The sequence below is a fragment of the Neovison vison genome, chromosome X, assembly GCF_020171115.1.
Source record: "Neovison vison isolate M4711 chromosome X, ASM_NN_V1, whole genome shotgun sequence".
Lineage (NCBI taxonomy): Eukaryota > Metazoa > Chordata > Mammalia > Carnivora > Mustelidae > Neogale > Neogale vison.
The window spans coordinates 81,463,775-81,479,545 of record NC_058105.1 but is presented as its reverse complement, the minus strand read 5'-3'; positions in this window follow the sequence as shown (position 1 = coordinate 81,479,545).

The following is a 15,771-nucleotide window of genomic DNA, read 5'->3' as shown; positions in this document are numbered from 1 at the left end:
TTTTTTCATGTGTCTGATAGCCATTTGTATGTCTTGATTGGAGAAGTGTCTGTTCATATCTTCTGCCCATTTTTTGATGTGTTTGTCTGTTTCGTGTGTGTTGAGTTTGAGGAGTTCATTATAGATCCTGGATATCAACCTTTTGTCTGTACTGTCATTTGCAAATATCTTCTCCCATTCCGTGGGTTGCCTCTTTGTTTTTTTTACTGTTTCCTTTGCTGTGCAGAAGCTTTTGATTTTGATGAAGTCCCAGAAGTTTATTTTCGCTTTTGTTTCCTTTGCCTTTGGAGACGTATCTTGAAAGAAGTTGCTGTGGCTGATATCAAAGAGATTACTGCCTATGTTCTCCTCTAAGATTCTGATAGATTCCTGTCTCACGTTGAGGTCTTTTATCCATTTTGAGTTGATCCTTGTGTACGGTGTAAGAGAATGGTCGAGAGATTGAAGGAGTGATCAAAAATCTCCCAAAAAACAAGAGCCCAGGACCTGACGGATTCCCTGGGGAATTCTACCAAACCTTCCAAGAAGAAATAACACCTATTCTCCTGAAGCTGTTTCAAAAAATTGAAGCAGAAGGAAAACTTCCAGACTCTTTCTATGAATTCAGCATTACCCTGATCCCCAAACCAGGCAAGGACCCTACCAAAAAGGTGAATTTCAGACCAATATCACTGATGAATATGGATGCTAAGATTCTCAACAAGATCCTAGCCAACAGGATCCAACAACACATTAAAAAGATTATCCACCATGATCAGGTGAGATTCATCCCTGGGCTACAAGGATGGTTCAACATTCGTAAATCAATCAATGTGATACAACAAATTAATATGAGAAGAGAGAAGAACCACATGGTCCTCTCAATTGATGCAGAAAAAGCATTTGACAAAATCCAACATCCATTCCTGATTAAAACGCTTCAAAGTATAGGGATAGAGGGAACATTCCTGAACCTCATCAAATCTATCTATGAAAGACCCACAGCAAATATCATCCTCAATGAGAAAAAGCTTGCAGCCTTCCCATTGAGATCAGGAACAAGACAAGGATGCCCACTTTCACCACTCTTGTTCAACATAGTATTAGAAGTCCTAGCAACAGCAATCAGACAACAGAGAGAAACAAAAGGTATCCAAATTGGTAATGAAGAAGTCAAACTCTCTCTCTTCGCAGATGACATGATTCTTTATATGGAAAACCCAAAAGACTCCACCCCCAAACTACTAGAACTCATACAGCAATTCAGCAGCGTGGCAGGATACAAAGTCAATGTGCAGAAATCAGTGGCTTTCTTATACACGAACAATGAAAATACAGAAAGGGAAATTAGAGAATCGATTCCATTTACTATAGCACCAAGAACCATAAGATACCTGGGAATAAACCTAACTAAAGAGGTAAAGGATTTATACTTGAGGAACTATAGAACACTCATGAAAGAAATTGAAGAAGACACAAAAAGATGGAAGACCATTCCATGCTCTTGGATCGGAAGAATAAACATTGTTAAAATGTCTATACTGCCTAGAGCAATCTATATTTTTAATGCCATTCCGATCAAAATTCCACCGGCATTCTTCAAAGAGCTGGAGCAAATAATCCTAAAATTTGTATGGAATCAGAAGAGACCCCGAATCGCTAAGGAAATGTTGAAAAACAAAAATAAAGCTGGCGGCATCACCTTACCTGATTTCAAGCTTTATTACAAAGCTGTGATCACCAAGACAGCATGGTACTGGCATAAAAACAGACACATAGACCAGTGGAACAGAGTAGAGAGCCCTGATATGGACCCTCAACTCTATGGTCAATTAATCTTCGACAAATCAGGAAAAAATATACAGTGGAAAAAAGACAGTCTCTTCAATAAATGGTGCTGGGAAAACTGGACAACTATATGTAGAAGAATGCTTCAATTTTTTGAAACAGCTTCAGGGGAATAGGTGTTATTTCTTCTTTGAAAGTTTTTTTTTTTTTTTTGAAAGTTTGGTAGAATTCCCCAGGGAATCTGTCAGGTCCTGGTTTCTTGTTTTTTGGGAGGTTTTTGATCACTGCTTCAATCTCGTTACTAGTATTGGTCTATTCAGGTTGCCAATTTCTTCCTGGTTCAATTTTGGGAGTTTACAGTTTTCCAGGAATGCATCCATTTCATCTAGGTTGCTTAGCTTATTGGCATATAACTGTTGATAATAACTTCTGATGATTGTTTCTACTTCCTTGGTGTTCATTGTGATCTCTCCATTTTCATTCATAATTTTATGTATTTGAGCTTTCTCTCTTTTCTTTTGGATTAGTGTCGCCAATGGTTTATCGAGCTTATTGATTCTTTCCAAAAACCAGCTTCTTATTTCATTGATACATTCTACTGTATCTCTGGTTTCTACGTCATTGATATCATCTCTAATCATGATTATTTCCCATCTTATGTGTGGAGTTGGTTTGATTTGTTGTTGATTCCCCAGTTCTTTAGGTGTAGAGACAGCTGCTGTGTTCTGGATTTTTCAATTTTTTTGAGGGATGCTTGGATGGCTATGTATTTCCCCCTTAGGAATGCCTTAGCTGTATCCCATAGGTTTTGGACCAAAGTGTCTTCATTCTCATTGGTTCCATGAATTGTTTCAGTTCTTCTTTGATCTCCTGGTTGATCCAAGCATTCTTAAGCAAGGTGGTCTTTAGCTTCCAGGTGTTTGAGTTCTCTTTACACCACTGACCAAACTAATCCAAAAATTTATCAAATTAATAAAATTATGAATGAAAGGGGGGAGATCAGGACTAACATCAAGGAAATAAAAACAATCCTCAGAAATTATTAACAGTTATATGCCAGTATGTTAAGCAACCTAGAAGAAATGGAGGCATTCCTGGAAACCTATTAACTTCCAAGACTGAATCAGGAAGAAATTGACAACCTGAATAGACCAATATCTAGACACAAGATTGAAGCAGTGATCAAAAACTCCCAAAAAACAAGAACCTAGGACCTGATTGATTCCCTGGAGAATTCTATCAAACATTCAAGAAGCGATAATACCTATTCTCCTGAACCTGTTTAAAAAAATAGAAACATAAGGAAAACTTCTAGAATATTATACCTGGACAGCATTATCAACAACTTGATTTCATTGGCATTGTTCACTCTAACAACAAATTGCACATTCTTTTCAAGCTTTTGTGGAACAGTCACGAAAATAGACCATATTCTGGGCCACAAAATATACCTCAATGAATTTAAAAGTGTAAGACTCATACAAAACATGTTCTTAGACCACAGCACAATTAAACTAGAAACCAATAAAATATTGCTGGAAAATTCCTAAATATTTGGAAATTAAACAACATAGAAACACAATGATCTCATGGCTTCATTCATATGTGGAACATAAGGAATAAATCAGAGGACCACAGGGGAAGGGAGGGAAAACTGAATGGGAAAAAACTCAAAGAGGGATACAAACCATGAGAGACTCTGGACTCTGGAAAACAAACTGAGGGTTACAGAAGGGAAAGGGATGGGGGGATGGGGAAACCAGGTGATGCGTGTTAAGGAGGGCACATGTTGTCATGAGCACTTAGTGTTATATGCAACTAATGAATTGTTGAACACTACATCAAAACTAATGATGTACTATATGTTGGCTAATTGAACATAATAATAATAATAAACAAAAAGCAACACATTTATAAGTAGAAGTAGTAAATAAACCAAAGATGTCTCAAGAAAACTAAAAAATGTTTTGAACTAAATGAAAATGATTATGGACATTGGGGAGGTTATGTGATATGGTGAGTCCTATGAAGTGTGTAAGCCTGATTATTTGCCCCAGGGCACAAAACTGTACCCCGGGGAAAATAATACATTATATGTTGATAAAAATAATTAATAAAAATGGTATGTAATCCCCCCATAAAATGAAAATGGATATATAACTACTTAAATCTGTGGGATTGTACAAAATCTCAAACTACCAAAAAAAAGTCTCCTAGAACTGATAAGAAAGTATACCAAGGTTGCAGGATATAATAAGATCAGTATGCAAAAACCAGTTGCTTTCTTATATACCAGCAATTAACAATTAGGATTTGAAATTTTAAAAATGTTAGTTGTAATAACAGCAAAACACAGTGAAATGCTAAGATGCAAGTATAACAAAATATGTACAGGATCTGAATGTGGAAAAGTACAAAACACTGAATAAAGAAATCAAAGGAGTTCTAAATAAATGGAGAGATTTTCCATGTGCATGGATAAGACTTAACATTAGGATGTCAATTCTTCCCAACTTAATATATATACTTAACAAAATTTCAGTCCAAATTCCAGTTAGTTGTGTTGTAGATATAGAGGAAATTATTCTAAAGTTTATGTGGAAAAGTAAAAGACCTAGAATAACCAAACAATACTTAAGAGAAAGAACAAAATTGGAGGATTCACATTACCTTATTTCGAGATAACTACAGTACTATAAGCCGCTGTACACAAGAGAATGGTATTGAAGAAAGAATGGACACATAGATCAATGGAACACACTTGGAGTTGTATCCAACAGAACTTGTTGATTGATGTACAGAGTGAGAAAAAAAGATCAAGAAGGACCATAGGTCCTAGAGAGTAGGAAGATTGGGTTAGAGAACATTTAAATTTTCTTCCAAACTTTGTTTTAATCAAATATTTTAACAGTCTGTGATTCCTTGACTGGTCCCACATATTTTCCCTAAGCCACTACAGCTATACTAGGGGTTGGGTTTTTCCTACTTACAGAAACAATACCTTCATGCTCAGGCCTCCCACTCCCTTTTCCTCTTCTATCAAGGAGTTGCTGAGGGCTCTCTGGGAGTGAGAGTCAATGAGCAGGGCAAAACTGCCTCTAGTTTTGGTATTAAGAGGCTCCAAGCTATGTGTGTTAAATATATTATTACCCTGTAAATAATATGTCAGTGAAGCATAGGGTAGAGTATGGGGAAGAGAGAGAGAAAGAACAGAATAAGAAAAAATGATACAGAGATTAAAAAGGAGAGATGGGGTAGGGAAGAAAAAGGGAAAGATTAAATGATTTTTTAGCAGAAATTGGGGAGAGGAGCAGGCCACAATAGCACGCAGGAGCCCCTAGGAACAGAGTACATCCAGCCCTGCTCTGCTCAGCCTATTTTCTAAGCAAGATCCCCTCCTTATTTGCAGCCCTAAGAGATCAAAGAGACTGTTACATAGAGAAATAACCCTCTTTAGTGACTACATCTGGTCATAGTGGAGGAGTGGATGAAGAGAAGTGGATGGAATTAGAGCAATATGATTAACTTTCTGTTGAGTCACAGACCTGAGAATGTGATGAAAGCTATGGTCTGCACACTCTCCCAGAAAAATGCTAATACACATGGGGGCTTAAGTGGGTAGGAGAAGAATCCATGAAACAAGACGGGATCGGGAGGGAGACAAACCATAAGTGACTCTTAATCTCACGAAACAAACTGTGGGTTGCTGGGGGGAGGGGGGTTGGGAGAAGGGGGGTAGGGCCATCTCCAGATATATGGAGTTCAGAAAAGAAATGTAGACAGGAGCTGTAGAATTGGGAGCCATCAGCATGTAGATGATTATCAGAGCCATAGGAATGGATGAGATCACCCACAGTGGCTGCACATACTGAGACAAGAAAAGGGCCTTGGGGGTGTGGTGATGCAACATGGGGGCTTAAGTGGGTAGGAGAAGAATCCATGAAACAAGATGGGATAGGGAGGGAGACAAACCATAAGTGACTCTTAATCTCACGAAACAAACTGTGGGTTGCTGGGGGGAGGGGGGTTGGGAGAAGGGGGGTAGGGTTATGGACATTGGGGAGGGTATGTGCTTTTGGGTAAATTGGAAGGGGAGGTGAACCATTAGAGACTATGGACTCTGAAAAACAATCTGAGGGGTTTGAAGTGGCGGGGGGGGTGGGAGGTTGGGGTACCAGGTGGTGGGTATTATAGAGGGCACGGCTGGCATGGAGCACTGGGTGTGGTGAAAAAATAATGAATAATGTTTTTCTGAAAATAAATAAATAAGTAAATAAATAACGCTAAAAAAAAAAAGAAAAAAGAAAAGGGCCTTGGACATAACTCTATCAGACACCAACATTTGTGGAAATGACACAGAGAGAGGGGCCCACAAAGGGGACCGAGGAGAAGTGGCCAAAGAATAAAGAGTAGAACCAGGGAAATGTGGTGTCACAGAAACTAAGGACAAGTGATCTTCCAAATGGAGGGAAGGTGTCAACATGTCAGATGTTACATGAACCAAAGTCTGAAAACCATCCACTAGATTTAGCAACAAGGTCACTGGTTCTTTTGCAGAGGACAGGGAATGATATGGGTGGATGGCAAATTACAATGGGTTAAAAAGGAAGGAGTGGAAGACAAAATGAGATGGGTTAAGAATTGACCCAAGGGGGGCGCCTGGGTGGCTCAGTGAGTTAAAGCCTCTGCCTTTGGCTCAGGTCATGATCCCAGGGTCCTGGGATCGAGCCCCGCATCAGGCTTTCTGCTCAGCAGAGAGCCTCCTTCCTCCTCTCTCTCTGCCTGCCTCTCTGCCTACTTGTGATCTCTCTCTGTCAAATAAATAAATAAAATCTTAAAAAAAAAAGAGAGTTGACCCAAGGATAAAAAGACAGATAAGAAAAAAGGGAAGAGGAGGTAAAGAAGTATGGACACAAGTGCAAACAACATTCTCAAGCTGTTTGCCTATGGCAGAGGATAAAGAAATAGGGCAGAAGTTAGAGTGTAATGAGTGGTTAAGTCATTGTTTTTGTTTTTAAGTATCCGTATTGAGGTATAATTACATAGCATGAAACTCACATGCTTTAAATATACAATTTAATGAATTTTAGCTTGTTTACAGAGTAGTACAGCCATCACTAAAATCCACTTTTAGAACATTTATATCATTCCAAAAAGATCCTCTGCGTCCATTTGCAGTCACACCCATCCCACTCCCAGCCCCAGAAAAACACAAATCTATTTTCTGTCCCTCTAAATTTACCCTTTCTTTGGGGGGGCAGGACAGAGAAATTTCATATAAATGGTACCACACAATGTGTGTCATTTTGTGTATATGTTTGGCTTCTTTCACTGAGCATGATATTTTTGAGATTCATTCATGACATAGCATGTATTAGTACTTTGTTGCTTTTTATTATTGAATTGTATTCCATTGAATTTATATACCATATTTTGTATAAATTATTAAACTAAATTTATTTAATTAAGTTTAAATTATTAAATTAAATTGAACTAAATTTGGGTTGTTTCCACCTTCTGGTATCTGAATAATGTTGTAAATATCCAAGAACATGACTTGGTGTGGACGTATGTTTCCATTTGTATAGGTACATAGGAATAGAATTGCTGGGTCACATGGTAGGTTTAATTTTGATGTTACAAGAAACAGAGAGAATGGACTTTCTGGTTTTTTCCCCTCCAAATTCAATTTGTTTAAAGGTTAAGTCAAATAAAGGGAAAAGTGAAGATACAGGAGGAAGCAGATAGATCAAGTTTCCTGAGGAGGTAGAGGGAAATGGGGCACAGAATTCCTATAGAAAGATTAGCCAATAAGGAAAAGGACACCTCCTGCACTGTGACAGGAATCAAAGAGCTAGGAGTGGTCAAGTGTGGATGCTTATAGGTTTGAAGGTAGTTTGCAACAAGGAGTTGAGAACAATGCTATTTGGGGTTTTCTGTTTTGAGTGTAGTTAGGGGTGAAGTGAGAGGGGTAGAGAGGGAAGAATAATAGGAAGGATGAGGAAATGGGGATTTCAAAAGGTGTCTTGGAGTCTTGGAGAACTGAGAAGGGAAGCTGGATTGCCAGAAAGTGTAGAGGACCTAGTAGAGGTAGGGGACCATGGCTTTCTAGTGGCTCCCATGTGAGCAATCATATGAACCTAGGATTGACATAAAAAAGTGGAAAGTTGTATTCATCTAGGGTTGGGGATATGATGGAAGGATAAAAACACACCTGATTAAGGTCATTATTGGCTAGAGAATAGAAGATTGTGCATATTTCTATTTTTCAGGTATGAGGCAAGTCAAGGAGGTGAAAGATCAGTCAGTAAAAATACCAGGGGACAGCAGGGTTCAATTGTAGTGGCAAATGTTAGCTGGCAATGGGGCAACAGACATCACTCTATCAGACCATTTCTGCAGCAAAATCTTTGCTATGTCATGCCATGCCACCCTTGTTTCCTGACCCTGCCCTGTTCTCCAGGCCTGTCTTGGATCCCATGGATTACTTTTGCAGTTTTCTGTTAGTTATGATAGGTAGATTATGCTTTGATGATAAATAACAACCAAATATCAATGACTTAACACATATGTTTATTTTTTGCTCATGCAAAATCTACTCCAACTTGAGGGGCTTTTCAAGACAGCTCCTTTCCAAGTGATAACTCAGAGATACAGGCTGACATCTTGAGGTTCTCTTTTCTACCACCTGAGGCATCCTTAGGTGTCACAACAGAAGAGAGTGCTGGAGGATTGAACTCCAGTTCTTAGCTGCACATCCTATTGACCAGAAGTAGTTACATCATCTCATGTAACTCTAAGAGTACTGGGTAGCATATAAATATTCAGCAAACAGTAAATAACTCTGTCAGGGCTTCCAATAATTTCATTCTCTGCTATAATTAAATAAAGTCATTGCTGATGTTTTCACTCAAGAACCCTGACTAGTAAAGGTTTCAAGGGTTAGAATATTTTAAATATGTATATTTGATTTTTTTCTGATTATAAAGTGATATGTACATGTTATTAAAATATGAATACTACATAAACATTTCATGTAGAAAATGCCCTTTGTCATCTCAAATCCCAAATAACTATTATCAATAGTTTGGTAAATATTATTTACATTTTTTTTCTCTGCTAATAGCAGTACATTTTTTTAAAAAAAATTATTGTCTTTTTTCCATGTTCCAAGATATATTGTTTCTGTGCCATACCCAGTGCTCCATGCAATACATGCCCTCCTTAATGCCCACCACCAGGCTCACCCATCCCTCTAACCCCTCCCTTCCAAAACCCTCCGTCTGTTTTTCAGAGTCCACAGTCTCTCATGGTTCTTCTCCCCCTCCGATTTCCCCCAGTTCACTTCTCCTTTCCTTCTCCTAACATCCTCCATATTATTCCCTATGCTCCACAAGTAAGTGAAACCATATGATAATTGACTTTCTCTGCTTGAATTATTTCACTCAGCATAATCTCCTCCAGTCCCATGTATGCTGATAGAAAAGTTGGGTATTCATTCTTTCTGATGGAGATGTAATATTCCATTATATATATGACCCATATTTTCCTTATTCATTTGTCTGTTGAAGGGCAATTTGGCTTTTTCCACAGTTTGGCGATTGTGGCCATTGCTGCTATGAACATAGGGGTACAGATGGCCCTTCTTTTCACTACATCTGTATCTTTGGGGTAAATACCCAGTAGTCCATTTGCAGGGTCATAAGGAATCTCTATTTTTAATTTCTTTTTAAAAAAATTTTTAATAAACATATAATGTGTGTTTTTTTAAAGATTTTATTTATTTATTTGACAGAGAGAGAAATCACAAGCAGGCAGAGAGGCAGGCAGAGAGAGAGGAGGAAGCAGGCTCCCTGCTGAGCAGAGAGCCCGATGCGGGACTCAATCCCAGGACCCTGGGATCATGACCTGAGCCGAAGGCAGCAGCTTAACCCACTGAGACACCCAGGCACCCATATAATGTGTTTTTATCCCCAGGGGTACAGGTCTGTGACTCACCAGGTTTACACATATCACAGCACTCATCATAGCACATACTATCCCCAATGTCCATATCCCCACCACCCTCTCCCGTCCCCACTCCCCCAACAACACTCAGTCTGTTTTTTGAGATTGAGTCTTTTATGGTTTGTCTCCCTCCTGATCCCATCTTCTTTCATTTTTTCTTTTCCTACTCCCCAAACCCCCCATGTTGCATCTCCACTTCCTCATATCAGGGAGATCATATGATAGTTGTCTTTCTCTGACTGACTCACTTTGCTAAGCATAATACCCTCTAGTTCCATCTATTTTTAATTTCTTAAGGAATCTCCACACTGTTTTCCAAAGCGGCTATACCAACTTGCATTCCCACCAACAGTGTAAGAGGGTTTCCCTTTCTCCACATCCTCTTGGACACTTGTTGTTTCCTGTCTTGTTAATTTTAGCCATTCTAAGTGGTGTAAGGTGGTATCTCAATGTGGTTTTGATCTGAATCTCTCTGATGGCCAATGATGATGAACATTTTTTCATGTGTCTGTTAGCCATTTGTGTGTCTTCTTTGGAGAGCTGTCTGTTCATGTCTTCTGTCCACTTTTTGATGTGATTATCTGTTTTATTGAGTGTTGAGATTGAGTTCTTTATAGAACTTGGATATCAGCACTTTGTCTGTAGTGTCATTTGTGAATATCTTCTCCATTTCTGTGGGTTGCCTCTTTGTTTTGTTGACTGTGTCTTTTGCTGTGCAGAAGCTTTTGATCTTGATGAATCCCAAAAGTTCATTTTGACTTTTGTTTCCTTTGCCTTTGGAGACATGTCTTGAAAGAAGTCGCTGTGGCCAATGTCAAAGAGGTTACTACCTATGTTCTCCTCTAGGATTTTGATAGATTCCTACCTCATGTTGAGGCCACTGGCATTTTTCAAAGTGCTGGAATAAATAATCCTAAAATTTGTATGGAACCAGAAAAGACCCCAAATCACCAAGGAAATGTTGGGGGGAAAAATCAAAGCTGGGGGCATCACGTTGCCTGATTTCAAACTTACAAAGCTGAGATCATCAAGACAATGCTGTACTGGCACAAAAACAGACACATAGACCAAGGGAACAGAGTAGAGAGCCCAGATATGGACCCTCAACTCTATGGTAAAACAATCTTTGACAAAGCAGGAAAAAATATCCAGTGGAAAAAAGATAATCTCTTCAATAAATGGTGGTGGGAAAATTAGACAGCTATATACAGAAGAATGAAACTCGACCATTCTCTTACACTATACACAAAGATAAACTCGAAATGGATAATAGCAGTACATTTTTATCAAAAATGAGGTCATACCATACATACTATTTTATAAGTGTCTGTTCACATAATACTATATATCTGACATTTTTCTTTATTTTATTTTACTTATTTTATTATTATTACTATTATTTTATTATGTTAGTAAACATACAGTACATCATTAGCTTTTTCTTTAATACTTTTTTTAATTTTTAAAATTTCTTTTGTGTTCCAGAATTCATTCTTTATGTACCACACCCAGTGTTCCATGTAATATGTGCCCTCCATAATACCCAACCTCCCACCCCTGCCCCTTCAAAGCTCTCAGATTGTTTTTCAGAGTCCATAGTCTCTCATGGTTCGTCTCCCCCTCCAATTTCCCCCAATTCCTTTCTCCTCTCCATCTCCACATGTCCTCCATGTTATTTCTTATGCTCCACAAATAAGTGAAACCATATGATAATTGACTCTCTCTGCTTGACTTATTTCACTCAGCATAATCTTTTCCAGTCCCATCCATGTTGATACAAAAGTTGGGTATTCATCCTTTCTGGTGGAGGCATAATGCTCTATAGTGTATATGGACCACATCTTCCTTATCCATTGGTCCACTGAAGGACAGCTTGGTTCTTTCCAGTTTGGCGACCCTGGCCATTGCTGCTGTGAACATTGGGGTACAGATGGCTCTTCTTTTCAATACATCTGTATCTTTGGGGTAAATACCCAGTAGTGCAATTGCAGGGTCATAGGGAAGCTCTATTTTTAATTTCTTGAGGAATCTCCACACTGTTTTCCAAAGTGGCTGCACCAACGTGCATTCCCATCAACAGTGTAAGAGGGTTCCCCTTTCTCCACATCCTCTCCAACACACATTATTTAGTGTCCTTTTAATTTTGACCATTCTAACTGGTGTAAGGTGGTATCTCAATGTGGTTTTCATTTGAATCTTCCTGATGGCTTGTGATGATGAACATATTTTCAGTTGTCTGTTAGCCATTTGTATGTCTTCTTTGGAGAAGTGTCTGTTCATATCTTCTGCCCATTTTTTCACAAGATTATCTGTTTTGTGTGTGTTGAGTTTGAGAAGTTCTTTATAGATCCTGGATATCAACCTTTTGTCTGTACTGTCATTTGCAAATATCTTCTCCCATTCTGTAGGAGAAGTGTCATGTGTCTTGTTGACTGTTTCTTTTGCTGTGCAGAAGCTTTTGATCTTGATGAAGTCCCAAAAGTTCATTTTCGCTTTTGTTTTCTTTACCTTTGGAGACATATCTTGAAAGAAGTTGCTGTGACTGATATCAAAGAGGTTACTGCCTATGTCCTCTTCTATGATTCTAATGGATTCCTGCCTTAAGTTGAAGTCTTTTATCCATTTCTAGTTTATCTTTGTGTATGGTGTAAGAAAGGGTCGAGTTTCATTCTTCTACATATAGCTGTCCAGTTTTCCCAGCACCATTTATTGACGAGACTGTCTTTTTTCCACTGTATAGTTTTTCCTGTTTTGTTGAAGATTAATTGACCATAGAGTTGAGGGTCCGTATCTGGGCTCTCTACTCTGTTCCACTGGTCTATGTGTCTGTTTTTATGCCAGTACCATGCTGTCTTGGTGATCACAGCTTTGTAGTAAAGCTTGAAATCAGGTAGCGTGACGCCCCCCGTTTTATTTTTGGTTTTCAACATTTCCTTAGCGATTCAGTGTCTCTTCTGATTCCATACAAATTTTTGGATTATTTGCTCCAGCTCTTTGAAGAATACCGGTGGAATTTTGATTGAAATGGCATTAAAAGTATAGATTGCTCTAGGCAGTATAGACATTTTAACAATGTTTATTCTTCCGATCCAAGAGCATGGAATGGTCTTCTATCTTTTTGTGTCTTCTTCAATTTCTTTCATGAATAGTAGGAGATCTTAACACAACTCTCTCTGAAATAGACAGATCATCGAAGCAGAAAATCAATAAAGAAACAAGAGCATTGAATGACACATTGGACCAGATGGACCTCAGAGATATATACAGAACATTAAACTGGAGTTCAGTCACAAGGAAAAGATCAGAAGGAACTCAAACACCTGGAAGCTAAAGACCACCTTGCTTAAGAATGCTTGGATGAACCAGGAGATCAAAGAAGAACTGAAACAATTCATGGGCACCAATGAGAATGAAGACACTTTGGTCCAAAACCTATGGGATACAGCAAAGGCTGTCCGAAGGGGGAAATACATAGCCATCCAAGCCTCCCTCAAAAAATTTGAAAAATCCAGAACACATCAGCTGTCTCTACACCTTAGAGAACTGGAGAATCAACAATAAATCAAACCAACTCCACACATAAGAAGGGAAATCATCAAGATTTGAGCTGAGATCAATGAGGTAGAAACCAGAGATACAGTAGAACGTATAAATGAAATTAGAAGCTGGTTTTTGGAAAGAATCAATAAGATTGATAAACCATTGGTGACACTAATCCAAAAAAAAGAGAGAAAGCCCCAATACATAAAATTATGAATGAAAAGGGAGAGATCACAACGAACACCAAGGAAGTAGAAACAATCATCAGAAGTTATTATCAACAGTTATATGCCAATAAGCTAAGCAACCTAGATGAAATGGATGCATTCCTGGAAAACTATAAACTCCCAAAATTGAACCAGGAAGAAATTGGCAACCTGAATAGACCAATATCTAGTAACGAGATTGAAGCAGTGATCAAAAACCTCCCAAAAAACAAGAAACCAGGACCTGACAGATTCCCTGGGGAATTCTACCAAACCTTCAAAGAAGAAATAACACCTATTCCCCTGAAGCTGTTTCAAAAAATTGAAGCAGAAGGAAAACTTCCAGACTCTTTCTATGAAGCCAGCATTACCCTGATCCCCAAACCAGGCAAAGACCCTAACAAAAAGGAGAATTTCAGACCAATATCACTGATGAATATGGATGCTAAGATTGTCAACAAGATCCTAGCCAACAGGATCCAACAGCACATTAAAAAGATTATCCACCATGATCAGGTGGGATTCATCCCTGGGCTACAAGGATGGTTCAACATTCGCAAATCAATCAATCAATGTGATACAACAAATTAATATGAGAAGAGAGAAGAACCACATGGTCCTCTCAATTGATGCAGAAAAAGCATTTGACAAAATCCAGCATCCGTTTCTGATTAAAACACTTCAAAGTATAGGGATAGAGGGAACATTCCTGAACTTCATAAAATCTATCTACAAAAGACCCACAGTAAATATCATCCTCAATGGGAAAAAGCTTGCAGTGTTCCCTTTGAGATCAGGAACACGACAACGATGCCCACTCTCACCACTCTTGTTCAACATAGTATTAGAAGTCCTAGCAACAGCAATCAGACAACAGAGAGAAACAAAAGGTATCCAAATTGGTAATGAAGAAATCAAACTCTCTCTCTTTGCAGATGACATGATTCTTTATATGGAAAACCCAAAAGACTCCACCCCCAAACTACTAGAACTCATACAGCAATTCAGCAACGTGGCAGGATACAAAGTCAATGTGCAGAAATCAGTGGCTTTCTTATACACTAACAATGAAAATACAGAAAGGGAAATTAGAGAATCGATTCCATTTACTATAGCACCAAGAACCATAAGATACCTGGGAATAAACCTAACCAAAAAGGTAAAGGATCTGTACTTGAGGAACTACAGAACACTCATGAAAGAAATTGAAGAAGACACAAAAAGATGGAAGACTATTCCATGCTCTTGGATCAGAAGAATAAACATTGTTAAAAAAAAAAAAAGAATAAACATTGTTAAAATGTCTATAGAGCGATTGCTCTATACTTTTAATGCCATTCCGATCAAAATTCCACCAGTATTCTTCAAAGAGCTAATCCAAAAATTTGTATGGGATCCGAAGAGACCCTGAATCGCTAAGGAAATGTTGAAAAACAAAAATAAAACGGGAGGCATCACGCTACCTGATTTCAAGCTTTACTACAAAGCTGTGATCACCAAGACAGCATGGTACTGGCATAAAAACAGACACATAGACCAGTGGAACAGAGTAGAGAGCCCAGATACGGACCCTCAACTCTATGGTCAATTAATCTTCGACAAAACAGGAAAAAATATACGGTGGAAAAAAGACAGTCTCTTCAATAAATGGTGCTGGGAAAACTGGACAGCTATATGTAGAAGAATGAAACTCGACCATTCTCTTACACCGTACACAAAGATCAGCTCAAAATGGATAAAAGATCTCTCCTCTAATCTTGATTATTTCCCTTCTTGTGTGGAGTTGGCTTAATTTGTTGTTGATTCTCCAGCTCTTTAAGGTGTAGAGACAACTGGTATATTCTGGATTTTTTAATTTTTTTGAGGGTGCTTGGATGGCTATGTATTTCCCCCTTAGGACCACCTTTGCTGTATCCCATATGTTTTAGACCAAAGTGTCTTCATTCTTATTGTTTTCCATGAATTGTTTAAGTTCTCTGATTTTCTGGTTGATCCAAGCATTCTTAAGCAAGGTGGTCTTTAGCTTCCAGGTGTTTGAATTCCTTCTAAACTTTTCCTTGTGATTGAGCTCCAGCTTCAAAATATTGCGATCTGAGAATATGCAGGGGATAATCTCAATCTTTTGGTATCAGTTGAGCCCTGATTTGTGACCCAGTATGTGGTCTGTTCTGGAGAAGGTTCCATGTGCACTCGTGAAGAATGAGTATTCTGTTGTTTTAGGGTGGAATGTTCTGTGTATGTATGAGGTCCA